The sequence below is a fragment of the Xyrauchen texanus genome, chromosome 44, assembly GCF_025860055.1.
Source record: "Xyrauchen texanus isolate HMW12.3.18 chromosome 44, RBS_HiC_50CHRs, whole genome shotgun sequence".
Taxonomy (NCBI): domain Eukaryota; kingdom Metazoa; phylum Chordata; class Actinopteri; order Cypriniformes; family Catostomidae; genus Xyrauchen; species Xyrauchen texanus.
Window position 1 is genome coordinate 30,134,339 of NC_068319.1, and position 4,813 is coordinate 30,139,151.

Here is a 4,813-nt window from a genome sequence, read left to right on the forward strand (position 1 = left end):
CGACGGACTAATAGAACGGTTTAATCGCACTTTATTATCAATGCTTTCATTGTTTGTGGATGAAAACCAGATGAATTGGGATAGATTGTTACCGTATGTGATGATGGCCTATCGTAGTAGTGTGCAGGCAAGCACCGGGTTTACACCGTATAAGGTGTTATTTGGGCAGGAGATGGTCCTTCCAGTGGATATTATGTTGGGAGTAGATCATATGCAGAAATTTCAGTCTGTAAATGAATATGTGACTGGAATAGCAGAAAGTTTATCTACCGTAGTAGAAGCAGTGAAAAGGCATCAGAGTCAAGCTTCTCAGCGACAGAAGACATATGCTGACTTTCGAGCAAATTTCCACTACTACGTTATTGGCGAATTAGTTTGGATTCAAAACAAAGCTCAGTAAGCGGGGGTGTGCCCCAAGTTGCAGAGACGATTTAAGGGGCCATTTAAAATTTTAGAAAGGGTGTCGGATGTGCTGTATAGAGTGCAGCTATTAGAGGGGGTTCGGAGAGTGTTGTGCATTTTAATCGAATGAAGCCTTATGTTGCTTGTTCTGTTTCAGAGTCTATGGGGCAGGATAGCCAAAGGACCCCTTTGGACCGGACTGTTGAACGGCACCTGGAGTCCCAAAGCCGTGTAGAGGGACATGAGTTCGGTATGGGGGTGCCATCAACCTGCGGTTCCAGAGGTTCCAGAGGTTGTCCAGACAAGGGAGAGGGCTGCTGCAGTTAGCAGCGAAAGCAATCCACTATCAAAGTCTGCTGTGGAAGGTGGTCCTTCCGGTGGAAATTCACACATTGTTCCTGTGGACGGCGGTCTGGGTGAGAGGCAGCAGGGGAGTGGGGACCAGAGGGCCGGAAGTGGGAGGCTCCCGTCCAGAGCCGTGTCCACAAAGGATGCAGCCAGCTCGTTCTCGGAGACCACCAGCCTGGGCCAAGGATTATAATTTGATGTGACTCGAGGACGAGTCCCGCTTACCCGAGGGGAGGGGATAGTGTGATGAATGGTGGGGATTTATATTGTGTGTGACTTTGGTCCCACCGATCTGAACGTTTTGCAGTACGTTTTCTTTGCATGGATTGGAGGTAGAGATAATTGAGCTCACCTGGAGTAGATGATAAAAAGAGAGGGAGATGTGAGTGGCGGGGGTGCTCGGGGAAAAACAGGGAAGCTTCTGGTTGCTCGAGACCGTTAGGGTTTGTCCGGCAACGAAGATAGCTAGATAGAGTATATCTGTGTAGTAAGTAATAGTGGGACGGGGTGGGTAGCAGCGCTGGCCACATGTTCCCGGAGTTATTTCAAGACCTGTGTTTTCATAAGAGACCGCAGTCAGCCCTTGTGATTCCCAACCAGAAGTTGTATAACGAGGACTTATTAATGCCAGCGGCGCTCATTGTGATCAGCTGTGACTGCGGGACGGGAATAACGAGAATAAGAGCGCGTGCTTTCTCTGTGGACAACTTGGCACGGCTGATTCCTTTCCCGAGAACCCTGGCAGGGTCTTGCTTCCTGAAAACGGGGAAGTGTTTTATAGTTTACTTATTTCATGTATTTTTGTGTATGTGTATGTTGTTGTTGTAAGTTTTAGAGGTTGTATGAACATTGTCTTGGAGTGCAGCTGGACTGGGGCTAATGTTTTCCATAAATTGATTGCTGTGTAATCACGATTTCTATTGTGCTGTGCGGGGCTGGGGAAATGTATCAGAGTGCAGTGTAGTGACGTGGAGGTTCATTTGTGTGTATCACCGGTGGCCCTAGAGGAGCGTATCAAGTAAATGTTTGGGTGGACCTCGTTTTAATGGTTATTTATATCCTGGTAATATTTTGTTATATGAACTTAAATAAAGTGATATTTCTCCCTAATGGTTGGTGTGTGATGTACCCTCTGTCCTCCATAAACAGTTAAACCTCTATTAAAAAAATAAGTAAGGTTTACTACAATATGTTAAACAAAGAGTGTAAACTGTAAACTGTGTTCAACATTTTATTTCAATATCTCAAAGACACAGAGTTAATGGACAGGATTTAAGTTGTACATGTAGTTTGTTGGTTTCTTTATATATATATATATATATATATATATATATATATATATATATATATATATATATATATATATATATATATATATATGTGTGTGTGTATGTGTGCAGTTTTCCCTCTACGTCAATCCTCCACACTCCATAGGTGGCGGAACAGGCACCAAAAACGTATATGCAAATATGCAAAAACCACCATAAACGTCAAAGAAGAAGAAGCGCTGGAGAGAGAAACATGATGGACAAGGTGAAACTTAGGTAAAGTTGGTTTTATATTCGCATATTCGCACATTCGCGGACTTCCGCGTTCAATAACTCGTGAACTAAAGGTTGTTGCTACACACAACACCTATCACATATAACTACAGATAAAACACCAGAAGCTACAACATAAATTTCCTCAAAACGATCTTTCCTTCGCACTGGACAAAATACATTGATCTCTATGCGCAGGCTGCTAAGAAGGGACCATCTGCAAAGTGCAAACCCGAAGGAAAGCTCGTTTTGAGGAGATTAAAATATTAAAACAATGTTATTTGTGTAGTAACAATATTCAGCTCATGAGATATTGAACGCGGAACTCCGCAAATATGCGAAGCGAATATAAAAAGCAACTTGCAGACTTGATCATGTAGGACCTTCAGGACCACATAGCCTACGTGGACAGAACCATGAACATAGTCAAGTTTAAAAAAAAACCCAACCAGGGTAAAAATAGTTTCAGGTTTGATATTTGCTGCGTATTCACCTAGACTGCTTTAGTGTACTTTTGTGTAGGCTATTGTACATACAGTACGCAAAAATGTTTTATGTAAAAGTTACAGTAATTCACCAAAGGGATTTTTTCATGTTCCAAAGGTTGTATAGTATGTTCCTACTGACCACACTGACTTACTACAGGTGGAATTTTGACAATAACTCCCTTAGCCTACTGTACATACTGCAGGGTTGGGGTCAGAATCCCTGTCTCTTCAATTTAATTATATATATATCCTTTTTATATATATCCTTTTGAATGATTACTTTATTCTTATTAAAAATTCAACAATCAAGTATGTATCCTAATCATTTCTGTATTCATTTTCTTTTAGGTGCATTCCAGTGTGTGCCCTTGTGTTGTGTTCACATGCAAGGGGCCTTTTGATGATAATTGTCTTGGGATTCAGAGAGCGGCGAGAGAGACTCTGTACTCATGTATTGCATATATATTATATATATATTGTAAGTAAATCAAAACCAAATAATTTACAAGCTTTTAACTTCATGAGGTGCAATGGCAAGGTATCTAACACCGGAGACGTCCTTGGTGAATCTGCCTCTGGCTGGACATTTCTTTACAGTCCTTTTTAAAGTCCATCAACTTTTTGACATGTTCAGAAATCCCTCCTGGAAACTCCCTCTGCATACATTCAGTCTTTTACAGCCAAATGGTCAAACACAAAATCTTGAACTGTCATTATTTCTGGAAGACCCCTTAGGACTTTTGCATATAAAACTCTTTGTCTCTTTGTCCTCTTTTTCTGGACCTTTCCATCATCGCTGTATCTTCTGTATCTCGTCTGCAACACATAGACGGTAATGATGGCATTTTTCTCCTTTCTTTTGCAAAGCTCTTTCTAATACATTTTCAACTCCTCTCTACTCTGCCACCATCATCTGCTTAATAAATGCTTACAACATTCAGTGTGGTATGTTTTTCTTTATAAACCATTTTCATAATAAGAATATTTATAAAACAAGTTACAGTATTTTCCTTAATAAACTATTTTCTCAATATATGGTTACAATGATTATTAATACAAGTGTTTTACAGTAAACACATTCTTAATAAATTGTTTAACAACTACTTATGGTACCTTTCATTATAAAACCACTTTTTATTTGTTACAATTGTGGTTTACTATGACCCAGAAATACTTCATATACCAGAAGCCATGATTAGAATAGAATAATTGCATATTTCACAACAATATCCACATATCTGCATCTATATATCTGTCTTAGTTGACTTGTATAAGTTTGAGGGTCAATTTATACATAATTTCACCTTATTTTCCTTAAGTGAACATCTCATGTGTATTTCTTTAGGGAGTGGAGTAAAGGGGCATATTATCGTTCCTGCTTTCCTGGAGTGAAATGTTTTATCAGCCTGTTAAGGTGGACTGCTCTTCTGATAATTAGCTCAGGCCTTCTTCAGCCTCGAAGAGAACTGTTGTTTGTCAGTGTTCTGTGTGTGTGTGCGTTTGATATTCTTTGCAGGTTCTGAACTTTGTGATATAGCCTAAAACATTCTCGGACCCTGGAAGAAGGTCACCACGGACTTAAATCTCGGAAATGGATCGACAAATATTCTGATTAATGGCGATATACCCACTTATCTATCAAAAATGTATTATTGTTTAGATTTTATGTTGTCTTAGCCAATCAGAAGTAAACGATTATGTATGTAATGCATGTCCTTGTAAAAGGTATACTTGTGTGAGATTTGTTTGTAAGGTAGAGTTGGCTTGCGACCTCCTCGTGACTTTGACACTGGCTTTACCAATTTAACTGCAAACTATTCTTCAGTAAAATTGTACTTATTTGATTGAATTTCACGACTCCTGGTCTTCTTTCATCATATTATTATCTGGTCCTGGGTCTTACAACTGTACCCCCCCAAACAGTACAATTTTCAAATAATTTTTTCATGTTCCAATGGCTGTAGTGCTTTCCTAGTGATCAGACTGACTTACTACAGGTGTAATTTTGACAATAACTCCCTTACTGTAAGTACA

At 39.7% G+C, this 4,813-nt stretch overlaps 1 long non-coding RNA gene across 1 annotated transcript; it reads left to right on the forward strand.

The window, feature by feature from the left end:
• Positions 1–2,248: 2,248 nt before the first annotated feature.
• Positions 2,249–3,719, forward strand: LOC127636553 (uncharacterized). Its single transcript, XR_007969620.1, has 2 exons — positions 2,249–2,283; positions 3,128–3,719. It is a non-coding gene; the product is annotated as an uncharacterized LOC127636553 (long non-coding RNA).
• Positions 3,720–4,813: the final 1,094 nt, after the last annotated feature.